Source organism: Ailuropoda melanoleuca, chromosome 6, assembly GCF_002007445.2.
Source record: "Ailuropoda melanoleuca isolate Jingjing chromosome 6, ASM200744v2, whole genome shotgun sequence".
Taxonomy (NCBI): domain Eukaryota; kingdom Metazoa; phylum Chordata; class Mammalia; order Carnivora; family Ursidae; genus Ailuropoda; species Ailuropoda melanoleuca.
The window spans coordinates 66,932,186-66,951,842 of record NC_048223.1 but is presented as its reverse complement, the minus strand read 5'-3'; positions in this window follow the sequence as shown (position 1 = coordinate 66,951,842).

Sequence of the window (19,657 nt, the reverse complement as noted above, 5' to 3'; positions counted from 1 at the left end):
CACATTCCTTACATTGGGGCCAGCTCCCTCTAAAGCCTGCATTACCATGGAACAACTGTGCTGCCCTTTCCAGCTGGGTCTCTTTTCTTTCTTGGGAAGGATGGAGAAAAACTAATGTTTCTTGTCCTTTACGTTCCCCGTAAGTGCCAGGGCTGCTGCAGGGGGCAATGTCAGCAGAGGGTCGAGGAGAAGATGGTAGATGAGCCTCATAGGCCCTGAGTTCACCTGTTATGACCACTTCCCAGTTGCTAGGTGATTTTGTGACCTTAGGAAGGTCATTTCTTCAATTTATCAGTATCCTGACAATGAGGGGAACTTGGAAGTCATGAATCATAAGTATCAAACCTCCTGTGGCATCCACAGATGATGTCACCCAGCTGCACTGAATGGACTTAATAAAGATCTGATCAAGTGCAGCTACTGCTTTCTAGAAACACGCCAGCTGATGATGTGAAGGCTGACCCTTTTAGCATATTTCATTGCAGCGAAGTCCCTACTAAGTTGGCCTAACTGGATGAGAGGTCATCTTAATTAAGAGACAAAATAGAAAAATGGTCAGGAAAAAGGACTTTAGAATCATATAATCGTTGGTTTGTATCCTGCTTTATCATTTTCTAGCTTTAGGACACTGGATGTGTTACTTAAACTCCCCAAACCAGACTTTCTTGTTGGTACAAAGAAAAAAAATAGCTTCTAAAATATATCTGGGAGTTTGTCATGTTGTCCTAAGGGTTAAATGAGATGATGTGTGCCCCAACGGGCCCTCAATAAAAGGTAATTTTTATTCTTGCTATAAAGTATAAATTATAGAATATTTTCAGCAAATACATTGTTAATTAAGAAATCTCAGTGAACAGAATCTTCATGAGTAGGCCCTTGTGGGACTTGCCATAACAAAGCAGTAAAAATATTTCTGAATTGCTGTATTACTTATTTATAGGAAGATGTCGCTTTGAAAATCTTTCTTAAAAGTTCTGAGCAACTTCTGCTTTGAAGATTAACTCAAGAGTAGGGTCAATACTCCCCTTGAATTCTTGTTTACACAGTCCTTATTTTGTAATTGGTGCAAAGGCACGTTTAGTTTAGCTCCCTCCGTGGAGTGATATATTTTGAATCCGCAGTATCTCGATCACTGAGACTTTACTGTTATTCAAGGCCTTCACTCCAGAGAGAACCCCCATCTTTCAAACATGAGATAATGTAGTCTTACATCCACGATGGTTGACCTAGAAGATGTCCTGTCGATGATATGATTTTGAGCCATAGGTCTTGGTGTTGGTCTTCGGTAAGATAAAGATACTCATGATAATACCTCCACCATCTGTGGAAATGATTTCATTTGTGCTTGAAAACAATCCTGTGTGGCAGAAAAAAACACATAGTGTATCTCCCAGTTTACAGTTGAGGACACTGAAGATTGGAGAGGAAGTCACTTGCCTTCTGACACTTGCTTCAGCGCCTTACAAACCTTTCTGTAGCTTTTTAGCTGCAGAACTGTTTCAGAATCTGAAATGTTTTCTGGAAGGGAAAAAAAATGAATCAGAGAATAGCCTACCAATCTCTCTCTCCTGTCCTGTCCTGACATTCAGTGACCCCAAATCTGAGGCAGCCTTCTTGGACAATGACTGTGGTGGCACGGGCAGGTGGTCATGAGAGAGTAAAGCTCCTTAGTTCCAGATTTCTATAGGGCCTTAAAATCTAGCGAGAATTAGAAATGAGATGTGCCTGCCCGATGGCGACGGAGCTGCCATGGCGAGTGAAACCCTGACCCCAAGGGTGAGTTGGCATGGCGCCTCAGACTGACGGGCCCTGCTCCCTGCTCACCATTGGCTGCAATTCTGTCTCTTGCCTATCAGATGCACCCGGGGACGGGTGGAGTCTACAGAAGAGCAAGAGACCGAGGTGCTTGCTCAAACAGAGGAAGCAGGGAATAAAACCTGTGTTTCTAATTTGAGGAGACAGCAAAGTGGCCAGTGGGACACGGGGCCCAATTTTATAAAACCCTTTTCTGCAGTCTCCAAGATAGATTATAATCCTTTAGATATAATGATATTGCCTATTCTTATCTGTCTTACTGGTTTTGAGCACAGACACGCTCTAGCAGGGACCTAGTTAGAGGGGTATGGGAACACAGTCATCAGCAATTGTTGAGTGCTTTCTGCTTACAAAGCCCCTCCCTTTATACATCCCTGCTCCTTTCACGGGGCAGGGCAACCTCTCTGGTGCTTCATCCATGTTGGTTGAATAAACAAAATTGTCTGCAAAGCAGGTATTTTTATCCCTGTTTCACAAACGAGGGAATGGAGAGATGAGGGGACATGCCTGAGGTCATGCAACTGGAATTAAGCTGATCTGACTCTGCGTATAGTGACCGTTCCATTACACCAGCACATGTCTCATGGACACCTTACCCTTGCACCACTGCACACTCTTGCTGACCCCCTCGTCACCACAGAAAAGACCTTTACGCTACAAAGAGATCGAGGCCATGCCTATTCCATACTCCTCTTTGTCTATAAAGAAGAGGGGGCCCAGAGGAGTTTAGAGGCAAACACCTCCGTAGACATATGATCTCTTTCTCCAAAGAGACTTGAATTTCATCTTCTGGTTATCTGCTCTCCCTAGATCATATCATTTATGACGTATAAAAGTTTAGAGATGTACACAAAGTGCCAGGAAAACACAAAGGTACTCAAGAAATGGAAATGTGCGGTGGCTGTAATAGAGAAAGATACCTGCATTGATTAGCGGTGTGATAGTTGCTGTCACGAACTCTACAATATTAGAGGTTGAACACCATAAACACTTCTCGGTCATGGAGCAGTCCCATCCAGATGTTGCTCATGATTGATGGCAGGTGCTTGCTCTGTGCAGTCATTCGGATATCAGATGAAGGGAGGCCCTGCCATCCTCAACATGCGGCTTCTCAGCACAAGTCATGTTGGGCATCAAAAGAAGTGGGCAAAAGAGAGAGGAGAATGGGGGATGGCATGGGGAAGCTTTTTTGGGCCAAGCCTGGAACATAGCATTTCCACATACAATTGTTTGAACCCAGTGGCACGACCGTATCTGCTGCAAAGCATGCTGGGAAATGTAGCTGTGTTTGCAAGGAGAAGAGGAAACACTGGTGACCAGCCAACCATCTCTGCCGCAAGATCCAAAGGCGGGATGGTCATTTCAGGGATGTGACAACCTACTCGGGTTGAACATCTCCCACGTGGCTGTCCTTTAGATGGAGTTCTTAGAAGATCACAATTCTGGACTACAGCTTTGACAAAGAAGGGTGAGGGGAGACAAGGAAGGAAGAAAAGAATGTCCAAATGATGTTCATTCTTTAGTACCCATATCACGAAGTTTCTCCTGGTCAGCTCAGCCAGAAGGAATTGTTTCCTTCCTACTCCATTTCTTTACCTTCCATGCCCTCAACAGCTTTTGACAATCAATCTCACACCCTTCTTCTTCCTTCCATAACATTTGAAGTGAGAGTGATTTCTGGAATATACACTTAGGTTCCACATCACTCCTCCTTCACTTACTGTGTGGCCACAGGCAGGTCATCCAGCTTCTCTTTATCTGCTTCTTTATCTACAAAATAGAACCTACTTCCTATATTGTGGGGGGATATTAATTGAGATCATATGTGTGCCGGGCTTAAAACGGTAACTGGTGCCTAGTTTACAAGTTCCTGAAATCTTTCTTCCCTTGATTTCCCCAGGCCTCTCTTGGATCTTTTCCTTATTTTTCTTCTCAGTCTCTTTTGTAGGCTCTCATTCCACTGCTGACAACTGAATTGGGAGTTCCAAGAATATACTTCCCTCAGTCTTCACCTCTTTCTTCCTTCACACTCCCTGGGAGATCTCACTCACTCATGGGCCTCCATCTACAATCTGCATGGGGATGACTCTTGAACTGTATCTTGGCACAGTAACTATCTTTCAAATCCAAGTTAGTGTACCATACCCCTGTCACACCAGCATTGCTATTCAGGAATGACACAGTCAGCAATATCCCAACATGTTCAAAATGTAACCCGTGATCTTTGTCATCACCACTTGCTCCTCCATCTATACTTCTGAACTGGAGGAATGGTGGCGGCGTCTGCTCTACTCTCCGGACTGGAAACATGGGAGTCCCTCTAGACTCCTGTCTTTCTCTCATTCTCAATATTCAAACTGTAACAGTGGAGGACCGTTTTTCTTTCCATTTATTAGTGTGCCTTGGTTCTGTTGGCTGCATTTGACAAGGAAGAGATGAACTTGAAAATGAACTGGCAGGGGCACCTGGGTGGCTCAGTTGGTTAAGCGTCTGCCTTTGGCTCAGGTCATGATCTCAGGGTCCTGGGATTGAGCCCCGCATCGGGTTCCCTGCTCCTTGAGGAGCCTGCTTCTCCCTCTCCCTCTGCCTGCTGCTCCCCCTGCTTGTGCTCTCTCTCTCTGTGTCAAATAAATAAATAAAATCTTAAAAAAAAAGGAAAATGAACTGGCAGGTTGACAGGTAAAATTAAAAGGGCATATATAAGCTCCTAGTTGCAGGACTTATGGATAAGTGGAAGCATTTGTCATCTACACCGATAAAACTGAGAAAGACTTTGAATGCCACAATTGGGTTAAAATTTGGTCTCTTGTAACAATACAAGTGTTTCTAGAACCATTAAATGATTATGCTTGCAATGATTCTTACTGGGCAGTTGCTTTTGACCAACCATATCCCTTCCCTTTTAGTCCTTTAACAAGTGTTATTTGAAAATTGAACTCTGCCCTTAGAGATTTTTGATAATCAGTTTTAGTCACAAATGATAGGGACCCTAACATGACTTGTAATTTATTCAACAAATATTTATTAAGCGCTTACTGTGTGTAGGTAATCAGGATGCATCAATGAACAAAACACGCAAAAATTTCTGTCATAATAAAGTTTGCAATCTAGTGGAGGTGACAGACAGTAAAGTTTAGCAAAAGGAAAGTAGACTCTGGGAATTGGGAAGGGAGGAACGGTGGTCACATTGGAGCTCTTCAAGGAGATGGCACTTGAGGGTATTCTTCATGAGACTTAAAAAGTGGGAGTGGGAAGGCAGGTAATAATATAATGAAGGTGTTGGGGTGTTGGGTCATTGAGGCCTTTTGTTTCTTTATTTTATTGGTTTTAAAAAAGGGAGATAATAAAACCTACTAGAGCTCCAGGAACAATCTACAGAGGAGTAGAAATGGGAGGAGCAAGAAGGGGGGGACACTGAAAGAGTTTGCCACTTGCTTTACTCTGCGTCTCTGGGCCAGCCGTTTCAATTCTGGGTCTTGGTCTCCCTGCTTCTGGAATATGGATGTTGAACTAGATCAGCGGTTTTCAAACCATATTCAAGAGTTTTGTAGCCATGTAATTTGAATTTTATTTTAAAGTAGATTTCTATTCAATTTTAAGAATTATAATAACAAAAACCATATTCCCCCCAATTCTACATACTACAGCCTATCAATCCTTTTATTTATGTGGCCATGTTACCTTGTTTCTGTAAAGGCCTTGGAATACAGTGTCATCTGACATTTAAAATTTATTTATTTATTTATTTTTATTTTTTTTTATGTAGGCTCTATGCTCAGCATGGAGCCCAACAGGGGGCTTGAACTCACGACCTTGAGATAGACCTGAGCCACCCAGGCACCCGAACATTTGACATTTTTCAAAACAAGTTTCCTGCTTATACTTTTAAAATTAAAACTGTTACTTTTTTACACTGCTTATTTGTGTGAGAAATGATGCTTTCAACAGCAACAAACTAGATGCGAGGTAGTTGTAAGACTGTTGACTGTCATTCGTAAATCCAAATATCAATATTTTATATTTATCAAATCAGTCTTATCATTCTTATTTGTGGATTGTATAAAAGGTTAAGTGTTAAAATCAGGACTTTTTCTTGCCTGCTGTTAATAAATTTATGGTGGAACGCCGTTAACATCTAATTTATCTGTTGGGGTTCTACATATGATTTCATTGACAAAATATGTAAAGTCTGAAAGCTGCGGGATGGGATAATCTCTAAAATTTCTTTAAGCGCCATCAAATCTACAATTCTGTTGACCAAACAACATAACCTGGATTTATAGGATAATTGCCAGCTTCCCACTTCACTTTGTAGTTGGAGCAAGCTTTTGAGCAAGAAGAAGGAAAAAACGGCTGAGTGTGGAGGAGGGAAAATTCAACAGAACTTACTGAAACCAGCTCAGCTCTTCCAGAGAATACGCTGCAGAACCAAGGGGCTGGCTTTCTATCACTGTTTGCCATGGTGTAGTAGGAAGTGGATTCCCCTTGGTGGGCCATATCTGTCTCTTGTAAATGACTCTAATTCCGTGGGTCACGTAGAACTAAAACGCCATCCAGGAGCTGTCGTGAACTGTACCAAACTGAATTCTGTTATCTAACCCAACCCCTAATTTTCAGTCTGTCAGTGTGTAAGTATATGCTTTTTGCTTTTTCTGAATTTGCATAAACTCCAGTAATCTTTTTTTTTTCTTGGTTGATAATAGTGTTTGTGTTAAAATCACACCTTCTTTTGATTTCTGCATGCATATAGGCTTTTCTCCTGTTTGTGGACATAAGTGCTTTTATCTCACTCTGCAATCAGTCACAGCCCAGGGTGGAGGCAGGGAATGTTTGGTACAATATTTCCTATATAAACAGTTTCACTGTAAAAGGAACAATATGGCTCTAATTCTGATGTATGATCAGTTTGGAAATATGCAAACACATTTGAATATACATCCTGTACATGACAACAGCAATGTGAAATTGGATACACAAAAGGGTTTTTTTTTTTTTTTTGCTATAGTGATTTCCCAAGCCCTCCCCCATCCAGATAATATCAGCTTTATTTCCAGGCTTTTAAGTGAAAATGCCTGCTTTGATAGCTTTCCCAAATTGATAAAAAAATACATGTAGTCAAATGGAATTTTTTTTAATGGTCAAGTTATCCCCTGACACCCACACTCTATCTTAGTCTGAATACAAATAAAAGCAGCTTAAATTGAAGAGGGCTTAAGTTTTTCCGATGTCGCTGTGAAGTAAAATTGGAAGTGACAGAGGTAGACATACAGCCCAGGGGTATTTCAGATGCATTTGTTCCGCGTGACAAGAAAGCACTTGGATCATTACGTCCTATTTGTGCCAGGTGGGAAGTGAACCTTTGTCCCTCTGGTTTGGTCACAAGCTGCCCAGGTGTGGCTTAGCATTGATCGGGCAGCCTAGTGGTGGCGGTGCCTTTGCTCTTCTCGCTCTTTCCCACACTACAGCTTTTGGGCTGAACAATAGAAGCACAGTGAATGTAGTTGTAATTGGGCTACTGACATGTTCGATAGCGAACAAAGATCCTTTCTGAAAAGGTAGAAGTATCACCCAGCATCCTAAGACCTTAATATCATAATTTCTTGCAAATTTACTCAATACCAGAATTTACTAAGATCAACTAAGCCAACTTATGAGGCGGATACTATTATTAATATCCCTGTTTTTCTGAAGTGGAACCCGAGGTTTGAGAGAGACTGTGTAATTTAGCTGAGATAACATTCGGGAGGGGCCTCGCTGGGATTAAAGCCCAGTCTAGTGGACTCAGGACTTCACTCCTATGCCAGACTGTCTCTCAGCTCTAATGCACAAAAGGTTTTATTTTACTATGTTTTTATTTATCTTTGTCCATAAATATGCACAGTTTCTCTCACATGAAATTAGAGTGAATACACATAAATGCACACACTGGAATATATTAAAATTGGAATATTAGAATATTTGGAATATATTTTAATCACCTTAAGAGTTTCTGATCATTGCTTTTACAGTCTTTTTTACTATGATTTTATTGCTTCTAGTGGCTACATAGTTTATATTAAAAATATATGTGTGATTTCAAATTATGTGCTAAGCAGTATGTTTTTATATACACTAGGCATAGTGTCCAGCTCCCCCCCCCAAACTGTTACAAATATGGATCATTATCTCCATTTTAAATGGAAGTTGGGAGTCACAGGATTTACATAACTGGCCCAAGATTGCACATCCGGTCAGGGTCTGGGAAGAAATGCAGGAGAGGTTTGATTCCATAACCTCCCTCTTTCTACTATCCCGAAGCTGCCTTCAGAAAATTAGCAAACCAAAATGTCCAATACTTGGGGCATGGGTACGTATCACAGCCTTTGTGGGCCACAAACGTACCGTGTTGTTGGCAGGTGAGCGTAACAATGAGCACGGTGTCTCCCTGGTGAGAGCTTATCCTGTGGATTACGGTGATAGGAGTTGTGCTCCAATGGGGTGCTGGTGATCGGCATAGATCTGGACAGATTTCTCCAGGCCCAACCACCTGTCAAACAGATGAGTTTGCAGGGCCTTGCGTCTCCTGGGGCTCTGGGGTCAGAAGGACAGAAGGCATTTTGCGCATTTGACATCAGTGCCTCATTTGGGGACTGTGTACACAGGTGAGGCGCCCCCCCCCACCCGACACAGTTTGGAAACCCTTTTTCTACAAATGCTGGGTCCTAGCTATTTTTTTTCTTCTTCTTGCCTTTTCCTGGTGTCTTCCTCTGTGTCGTAACGCAGGTATCTTCATCTGCGCAGGCAGTGACAGCAAAAATATCATAGACTGGGTGGTTTAAGCCACAAATCTATTTTTCTTACAGTTCTAGAGGCTGGGAAGTCCAAGATCAGGGAGCCAGAAGATTCAGTGCCTGGTGAGGGCCTGATTCCGGGTTCACAGGCAGCTGCCTTCTCACTGTGCCCTCACAGAGTGGATGGCGGAGACCACAACCCGCTCTCGTGTCACTTTATAAGGGCACTAATCCCATTGGTAAGGGCTCCACCCTCAATACCTAATCATCTCCCAAAGCCCTTACCTCCTAATACCATCATACTAGAGCATAGGAGCTCAACATAGGGGTGTGGGGTGGGGGCGGGGGGACACAAACATTCAGTCCATAACAGTAGGGTTTCCCAAAGTGCGTTGTGGGGGTGCCTGATGGTATACCTGAGAACATTTTTAGGAGCACCTGGATAAGCATTTCATTTTCCTTCTTTTCATGTATGTTAGAACCACACATACGGCAGCTCATTAAACAGTGACATTCACTGAATGCAATTGCTTCGGATGAAGTGGAACTAAAGGAAAAAAGTGAATCATCTGGAGAAAATATGAAATAAATAATAATAGAGGCAGTATTAGGATGTGCAGAGACCCTGCAGGTGAGTAAGGGCAATACCGCTTCGAAGATGCTATTTCTTGCTCTTCCCTCTTTCTGCACGGACGCCACAGGGCCAGCCCTTCGCTATCTTTCTGGCGGCAATGCTGCCTCTCTCACCTTCTGAATCCACCCGTCCGCGGGCCCCAGCACGTGGCTCGGGGCCCAGGACAGAGCAGGAAGTTTGGCGGGGACCTGGGGTTCTGTGCTTGTGAGATGGCAAGCAGGCTGCCCTATGGCCTGCCCCCCGCGCTCTGCCTGCCAGCACCGAGTTCTGGGATCCAGGGCCCCCGAAATCTGATCTTCTCCTAAGAGAAGGAAACAAGGGACAGAAATAGAACAAGAAATCTTGAACACAGATAAAAGGCTTTTTGATATTTGCATGAAATATGCTTCTTAAAGAGGAACTATTTTTATAGCATTATCTATAAGAGATTATAGGCAAAAATTAATTTTCTAAGTCTTTCTAGTTAAAACAGTCTGTGCACAGAAGGAATTTAAATTCCTCTTTTAATAAAAAACCATGCATTGTCCTGCAGGCAAAGGGCTAGGTTGTGTGTGTGTGTGTGTGTGTGTGTGTGTGTGTGTGTGTGTTTAATGTGATTATTTTGTGATTTCTGAGGCCAAGAGAAATTTGTGAAATGCTACAAAGACCACAGTGCTTACCTCACTACATTCTGGGCTGTGTCTATGCTTCCTCAGAAAGGATTATTTGGGGTGGGGGTGGAGGGCAGAAATAGTACAATACAGCAATTGAATAAAGTATTGTAAACCCATAAACTCTAGCAAGGATAGGAACTAATGCTTTCTAGGTGAAGGAATTAAGAGACAGGCGAGGCAGGTCTAAGTGCCTGAGCTAAATGAATAGAAGGCCAATAATTGAGTTTAGGACTGAGAGTTGAACCGAAGGCATTTGAAGCGTTAATTTATTAAATAACCCTTTGCTTTCATGGCTTACAATAAAAAATATTTGTGGTCAGGAAAGTTAGGAGACAGGAAGCTGAAGTCTTCTAAACCCATTTCTACACTTGGAATGAAACCAAATGGTTATCCAATCATAAACCTTATGTGTTTATTTGCAAGGGAGTGGAGAGGGAGAAAGACAGGGTAGCAGTATTTGATTTCTATTTAAAGTGCCTCTTTTTGCCCTGGATTGCAGTCCTAACAGGGTGTCTTCATGCAGCTTAGAGGAGACAGCTGCGCCCCTTCCTCTCTCCTGCCTTGATCCATAGCACCCCCCCCCTGAGCCGATGTGCATGCATTGGCTCAGTTTCCCGCTTTGGTGAAAATTCACAGGGAAGTAGGGAATGGTTTAATGATCAAAGCTGAACTTGATCTGTATCAAAAGGACCCTTTCCATCCTGGACATCTGAGCCACTTGAAAATAGTTTAGATCCAAGAGAGAGACTACCCAACTGTCCACACAGGCCAGCATGAAAGGAGACTGGGGCAGATCACCAAACATGACTTGTCTTTAACACAATAGTACAGTGTGTTTGAGGGCAAGCCACTGGCCTTAGGCTCCTTTTCAACAGGGGCTGCATCCTGGTCTAGTCTCAGTGAAGAATCTGATGGGGAGGACTCCCCAGAAGCCAGGACAAAAATATAAATTTCTTATATGGTTGGATCTTGTTAAGATCTTGATTTGATGGATGAAGTAAAATGACTTGTCTTGGCATGTACCCACTGAGGAATGAGACGCCGAGTCCTCCTTCACAGCAGTGATCTTGAGTGAGTGACCAAGCCTCTCTAAACCTACATTTCCCTGCCCTTAAAATGAGGTTAATGACAGTTTGCATTTTCATGTTTGTTTATAAACAAACATCTAAGTTCTCCATTCCCAGTCCAGGGCTGAATATGGTATAATTTTGCCTTCTTTGCAAGCTTTTTTTCACAGCTTGGAGAGAAAATGTGTGTAGGTTTGGTATAATCTGCTCACTCTTCACCTGGTGACATTCTGGGATAAGGTTGGCCACGGGAGAAATTGGAACTTAAATTTGCAAAGGTCCTACTAGGTATCGGGCATTTTACATACATCATCTCATCTAATTCCCGCAAAAAACAAGAAAATGTAAGAGATAGAGATTATTGTTCTCATTCTCAATTGGGAACATTGAGCCTCCAGTTGTCTGTGATGTGACCAAGGGGGAGCCAGGGGCACAGTAAGATCCAGACCAGGTTTTCTTGTCTCCCAAGCATAGGCTTTTTCTGTAGTGGTAGGGTGGTGGGGGCAGAGAAGAAAATAGAGGGAGACTAGAAGTCATTACCCTGGGACAGCAGGCACTGCTCAACTGGCCTGAGATTTCCTCTTGATTAGCTATTGAGAAAGGTGGCCCGTGAATCAGATCTCCTGACACACAAGGAACATTCTGGTTCTGTGTTCGGGTCCCTGGGGAGATGCCCTGGAGATTACAGGGACTGTGTATACACATGGCGGCTGTTTTCTGAGCATGATTACATACCTAGTGCAGTTGCTTCATGAGCTCAGCTCTCATTTAACTCTCACACTAGCCCAACGAGGTGAGCACCATGGCAAATTGAGGCCTCTGAACATTATGTGGCTCGCAGTGCCAAGATCAAGGTGGTGTTTTTAGTTATTTCATTCTGCTAACCTTCACACAACATGAGGACAGAGCCTGTGGTAGAAACGAGATAGCACAGCGCTCATGACGTCTAGGTCACAAGTTTGAACTTTTGGGCCAGCTGGATTTGCAAACTCCTTTTAATGGTCATTGGTGTTTGCTCCCTTTTGATAGAACATGGCACATCAGCCATGGACCAAGGAACATTTGAGAAACAGATTTCGGCAAGACTTGGTGACGATCGCCTCTGCTGTGTAGTGATCTGGCTTTGGAGTCAGTCATTCCCATCTTGTGTCCTGGCACTGCCTCTATCTAAGCTCAGGCCCCAGGACAGAGCTCCTGAACGGCTTGAGGCCAGTTTCCTTGATGATAAATGGTAATCATAAAAATACTCACCTCCTGGGGTTGTTTTGAAGACCAAATGAGAACATGTTTGTAAAGAAGTAGCAAGAAAAAGGCAGGATCCAGCCTATGGGTGACTTGCAAGGTGTTTTGAAATGTTTTAAGCAGTTGCCAACTTTTAAAATTAAGAGATATCACTAACTGTCTGCCTGTCTATCATCTATCTGTCTATCTATCAATTTTCTGTCTTCATCATTTTCTTCCCCACATATGAAATTTAATGATGCAGATTTTCTCTCCAAGGACTTTTGTTCCCGTGATGTAACAATCAAATCAAGATAAACCACAGCTACTACCCAGAAAGCACACGAATGTTCCTGTTTACCTCAGTCCTACCCCCCACCCCCTACTGCCTGCTTTGTTTATCTGGTTTCTGTAGACTTCACAGCATAGAGTCTGGCATACAGTAGCAGGGCCGTGCTTGGCCCAGAGTAACAGGCAGACAGTAGCAGAGTCAGGATTCGAGCCCTGCCAGTCTGACTCCAGAGACAGCAAGATTAATCGCTCTATTCTCTGTCCTCGCTCCTCAAAGTGTGGTCCACAGACCAGCAGTCCCAGGGTCACCTAGAGCTTGTTAGACAGGCAACATCTTGGGCCCTACCCTGGACCTACGGAATCAGAATCTGCATTTTAACAGTCTCCCTAGGTGATTCATATGCCCATTAGCATCTCAGAAAGACTGTTCTATTGCTCTTAGTATTATTATTTTTTAAAGATTTTATCTATCTCTATCTATCTATCTATCTATCTATCTATCTATTTATTTATTTATTTAGAGAGTGTGAGCAGGTGGAGGGGCAGAAGGAGAAAGAGAGAGAATTTTAAGCAGATTTCGAGCTGAGTGTGGAGCCTGACTCAGGGCTCGATCTCACGACCTGAGCCGAAATCAAGAGTCCGACGCTTAACTGACTGAGCCACCCAGGCGCCCATGGTCTTACTATTAATTGACTGGCCCCTCAGCTTTATGAGCAGGCCAGTATAGCAAGTGGGAGATTGGCCTGGGACTTATGAACGGAATTCAAGTATTCGGGCTTTGTGACTTGATCGGTCTACTCTGGGCCTCCTCATCTTTCTCTGTAAAATGAGAGGCCCGAGCAATACTTACACTTTGCATTCTACAAAAACACCAACTTAACGGTGTGGCCTCTAGATAAGCGCTTCCAACACAGCGCTGGGTGCACAGGCTCCAAAGTCCAATGAGGCAGAGGCAACCCAGGCCTGCCTTCTGGGGCCTCTCGGTCCAGGATACCAGAGAGACAAACAGATTGGCAGTCATTGCGCTGATGACAAATGCATGCCCATGCTAATACTCTGTGATCCCCAAACAGCATCTGAGATGACCTAGAAGGTCCCCAGCATCCTGACCCAGGTAAAGGAGCCCCCACGTGTGTCTGAGCAACTCTCCAGCACCAAACACGCTCAGCGAAGAAATGGACCTGCCACGTTTATAGCGTGGCCGCTGGGTGCAGCCCCAGGCGAAGACGCATGTTGGACCGACACGATGAAGAATATAGATCTCACTGACCTTTATTTATTAATATTTATCCTGTGGCCAGGGCGGGGAGGGAACAGGGAGAATGCTTTTTAATTTCATTAAAAAATAAAATAAGGCCTCTAAGCTACGACTGAATTATAGATAGTGCTAATTTGGTTCAATTATTTTGCTCATTATAGGCAGAAACGCAAGTTGCCATTACAGGCCCAGGACTGAGAAATCAAGTCCCAGATTACGCGTGTGAAAATACAAGTGGGATTTAAAAATGTATCAAATAACTAGCTGTCACACCTGATTAATACCACCCGATCTAAGAGAAGTGGCCAGTCTATCTTCTAAAATGTCATTAAAATATCAAAAATAAAGAGTTCATGTAATTAAAGAAACATTATTTTGTTCACACAGCCTGAAAAAATGTGATTAGGCAGCACTTCTGAAAGGGTGATATTCAATCAGGTAGGCGTTTGAGTGCCAGCTCGGAGCAGATACTGCTGGTGATGTAAAATGTTGCCTCATTGTGCACCGTGTGAGGACAGGCGCCCGGGAAAGAGAAGCATGGAGGTGAGGGCGCATAGTTCATTCGTTCTGAAGTTGAAAGAGTGGAGTTTTTTGTTTCAAAGCCAAAATAGCCCTGTTTTATCAAATAAGCTATCTGGGTTACATTTCCTGTCAGCAAAGTGACAGGATCTACGTTGACGCTTGGGTTCCAAATAAGACTGATTTAGTTATTCTGTCACTAAACACAAGCTAAATTTCCATTCAACAAAAACAAGAATAATTGGTTTGGTTTTAGAAAGACAAGCAATCATTTTTCATTAGCGTATGCGGGAATGAAGCATGCTGTTGGTTGCTAATGTATGCTCACAATGATGCCAGGGGATGGCATGAAAACTCTCCTTAGCATTCATTTTTTTGGGGAAATAATTTTCTTAAAGTGGGAGCTCTGCCTGTAACTGAGTCTCTTCACCCATGTATCTATGTTGGCTCAAATCATTTGGCAAAAATAAGTTTTTATTTGTTGTGTCTTGTTCAATCAAGGTAGACCCTCGATAAATGTTGATTGAATTAATTTGCAGCAATAGGAGTAGAAATTGGTGTAAGGAAGCGCTGTTTTCTCGTCCTTATGGGCTCTACACGTTGGGCTTGGAAGGAGAAGGTGCCAAGAATACGGGTGCTTCGTAATCGAAGGCCTGGGTGGACTACGCAGCCAGCCGTGTCCCAGTAATGCAGTTCTGGAGAAAACGCACTGGAGACTTAGCTCGTGAGTTTTCCATCATTGGCCAAATAAACCAGCTCTCCTTGGTGTGTAAGTGAGATATTTTGTGAGGAATATTCATTCAAGCAGAGTGTCTACCCAATGCGAAAGCCAAGAGTTGAAAAATAAAAATTCTACTGATTTGACCATGGTTGCCCTGTTTTCAAGCGTGGTTTTGGGTGTCTGCGTATCCCAGAGAGGGTAACGGACAGTGGCCAGGCACTGATTGGTGGTTTTTTGGGACCGAAGCGAGAAATAGCCCAGCCCCAGCCCCAGAGTGCAGGTCAGTCCTCGGCTGTGCCTCCAGGGACCTGTGATTCCATCAGGGCAATGCCTGGCCGTCGGAGGCCCGGTCTACTAGACCAGTGTTCTCCAAGGAGGGGTGTGGGAAGGAAATGTGAGGACTCTTTATATTAAATTTTGGTCCCATCCTTCCTGCTTTCTGTTTGTTGGTTGGTTTTGATGTATATGCATTGTATGACACATATTTGAAAGTAGATCAAAGCTCAAATTTATAAACAATTAAATATATATTTATGAGGGATGCTTGCTCAAGAGTCTTTGTAATAACGGGGTGAAACAATCAAAATAGTTTAGAGATATTGTACTCGATGAAGCTCTGTGAGGGCAGGGATGATGTCACTTTTATCTGTCTCTGTATACCCAGTTTCTAGTACAGCATACAGAATGCACTTTTTATATTATAACCTTCAAGAGAACAGGCTCTCTTATTTTTTTCTTAAGGCCATATCCCAGGTACCTAGCACAGTCCCTGGAATCTAGGAGGTGCTCAAAAAAAAACTTTTAAAAATTATTGCCTACTAGATAAACCAATTGTTTCAACAGAGGGTATTTGTTTGTTTGTTTGGGTTTTTTAAATCAAATTTTCCTTACACAGTTGAGGATCTCTACCCTGGGAGATCTTTGGAAGTATTTTGGACATTTTGAATGATCTATTTGCTCAAACCTTTGAAACAGAGGATAGGATAAGCTCTGTCTTTTATACATGACCTGCATGCTGTCAGGATTCCCTTTCTCTTTAAATTGTAAATCAGACTTATTTTTAAGTGATCCTGGTTGATCAAGGCCCAGATTTAAACTGCGGCACTCATTTCCTTCTCAACATTCAGATTCTTCACTTTGCGGAAGGATAAGATCCCTTTAAATAAAGAATATTTCTATACAATAAAGTTTGACTAATAAAAACTAATGAGTACCCACATTTTTAGGAATACTCTTCTGTATTGTGTGAGGCGGACCTTCATAGTTGTTTAATGTACTAATATGTCTTAATTGGAGAGGAGAGCAGAATGATTCACAGAGGTCATTTAAAATTCATGGTAGGGTATAATGATCGTGTGTGCGTGAGTGTGCTTGCCCTTATCTACATTGTGTCGGTTTTTCATCACATGACTGACAACAGCAAAGTATAGAGTTACAAAATCCCAAATTTGAATCTTAGCTGTGCTGTTTATTAGCTATAATTTGCCTATACTGATGTTCTAGAGTCTTAATTTACAATAAGTATTTCCAATAATACTTCCTTTATAGGCATATGGATTGAGATTCTTTTGGTCTGTGAATTATAGGAAACCTAATTCCAATCGATTTACGTAGATACAAGAAGTTGATTTGCTCATGCAAGTGACAAGTCCAGATCACAGAAGTGGCTTTCAGCCCACCTTCATCCAGGGCTTATCCAACATCATCACAACCATGGCTCCCCTTTCTCGGCTCTGCCTTTCTCTTCCTTGGTGTCATTTGGAGGTGCAGGTGGGGCAAGATGGCTATAGCAGTTCTGGCATCATTTCTGGGAAAGAGAACGTACATTTATCTTATAAGCCCAGCTGCACTTCTTGCCTCTCATGGGCTTGTTTGGTCACGTGCTCATCCCTGAAACAATCGCTGTGGCTGGGACAATGTGCTATGCTGTTTGGCTGTGGTCTTGGTCACCTGTCCATTCACTGGGGTATGCTGTTAGCACCTCTCACTCCACAAAAATCACTTGGTTCTGGAGTAGGAGATGGATTGTTCCGCAGAGAAAAGTTAGAGTAAGTTTACAAGATGAAAGAAGATTGAATTCTAGAAGGAGGCAGAAGGACCAGCAGTCTACCTCTGCCAGTTTGTGGTGAGATTAAATTTAGGTCATGTGTGTGAAAATGCACAGCATGTAGACAATCAGTAAACCATCAGAAGTAGACAATCAGATTAAGTCAATCTCAAGAAATGAGACGCAGAAGCAATGTAGGCGGGACGAGTTTGAGATCAAGCACACAAGGAGCCTCTTCCTGGGAATCAATTGGTTGAATTCGCTACCCATTTCTTCAGCATCTGTGCTGTGCCAAGTGTTGTATATAGGCCTATGGGTGTTGAAATGTAAAAAAGAGTTGGTCTTGGCACTGGATTATTTTATGGTCTAGAAAGGAATCCATATAGGTGTGCATGTCCTTGCAAACAGCGTGTGGTAATATTTGATGGATATGTGCCCAGGGGCCAGTGGGAGCCCTACGGGGAGGGGCTCCTAGCCCAGGCTTGGGGGTAGGTGAAGTAGGGGAGGCATGAAAGGGGGGACTTTGTTCCTGAGGAAAAGTTCTTGATCAGAGTTTTGAACAACTAAAAAGAGCTATCCAGACGAGGAAATGAGGTGGGGAGGAAGCTTTTTAGGAGCAGCAGAATGGCGTAGGTAGAGATGGTAGATCTAGAAAATGCACAGTATGACTCTTGAGAGGCAGGAGTGGCTGCTGGGGTCCATTTTCTACATCTGGTGGGGAACTGGAGGCTGAGAATGGCAGGACATTATACTGAAAACATGCTTCTACAGGCCTGACCATCAAGGACCCCATGTTCCCTCTAATGGACACTGGGCATTAGCTTTAGCTTATGGGGGGCCATGGAATGGCTTATAAGCAGGGGAGCGATATGGTCCAGCTGCAGTTTTAGACTAGTCAGGCTGGAGTTGGCGAACAGATAGGAGTGGGCCCAGATGGACTTTAGAGAGCCCAGTCCAGGAGAGAGATATGGGAGGGCCTAGACTGGAGCACTGGTAGTAGATGTGGAGGAGGAGACAGAGGGCAAGAAGGGAGGAGTTAAGACAGCAGGAGTCAGTGATTGGTCAGATGTATGAAATTAGGGATAGACGACTCAAGTGTATGACAAATGAACCTGTTCCTTTATGATAAAAGTTATACATATGAACCTGTTTCTTTATGAAACTGGACAAATAAGACCATGAAAAAAAGAAATGGTTGAGTACATAACAGTACTTCCATATGGTAGGCTAAAATTACTCTGCAGAAGCCAAAAATAATATTTTGGTAAAATATTTAATGGTTGGTATATATGCTCATGATATAGAAAGGGGAAAAAGCAGACTATAAAGTAGAATAGCATTATGACTTCAGTACATATAGCTATAGAAACATCTGTATTATATAATTCCAGTTGACTTACAGCATAATGTTAATTACTTTTAACTCTGCAATGAGAGAGCATTTCTATATTTTCCACTTTCAAAAACAATGAACCTGTAATACTTCTTAAAATCAGAAGAAAATAAATGGTACATTATACAAGAAAACCAAAATAACCATATTTGATAGACATCGACCTTCCAGGATTAAGCTTTCCAGTGAAGATGGGTAACTGGGTTTCGGGCTTAAGTCCAGAGGATAGGGAAGGAGTGTCCACTTGGGCCTCATGCACTGGTGGGTGAGAATAGTCATTCACACCACAGGTTTTGAAGAAGGGCTCTGGGAAAGACTAACACTTGAAGTATCTACCCCACGGAAGCCTGAAGTCCACTGCTCGCTCTTAGGTAAGCCAGAGGTTCCCCCAGACTCAAAGGCCCTAAATTCAGAATGTGAATGTGAAGCTTTGCTCTGTTTTTTATAAGCAATGGGATCATGCAAATCACTTACCTTCCCCAAAACTGATTTTTTCTCATTTTGAAAATGGGGTGAATAGTACATGCCCTGCCTAACTCACGAGGTGAGTTTGATGTAGGATTCAAGAGATGAATTGAATGGTCTTCCTTACAGTCAAGTGTTACCCACCTCTGAGCTATTATTTACTTTTGTCTTGTAACAGTTTATAGCTCAGTGCTATTTCCTCTCCCCAAGATGGCCTCCCATCCCATGGTGGGAAACTTGTAGGCTCATTCATTGTCAATAAGTTTACAAGTAAATCTACGCATGTACTCACCCACATCCCTCCCTCACTCCCTATACCAACAATGATAGTGTGTCATGTATTCCTACTGACAAACATGGAAAAGTGTGTCTGCTTTTTCTTCTTTCCCCCAATGATATTGGCTGCCTTACACTTCACATTTGGTTTAATGCACCAGAGATTGTAAAATTCAAAATGTCACATGATGTTGAACAAAAGGCATGAGGGAGTGACACCTGCAGATGAGCTCTGGGTGAATGGCATTTTTAAAGTGTATTAATGAATGAGTGGTGGTATTTCATCTGGAAAAGCAAGCCCACAAGGCATGACTGAAGCAGGTGATGCAGGGAGAGCAATCTGGAAGAAGAGTATTTGCCCAGGGCTTCTCTGGCTGCCTAGAGAACAGCCACCAACTCCACTGAGGTGAGTTGCCTTTCATTTTCTCTTCAGGATTTTCCTGAGCAAGTGAGATTTCATCGGGAAGGAAGAGCACGGATTGCAGTGTGAAGGGTGTTCCCTAGATGTAGGTTGTACCTGCACAACC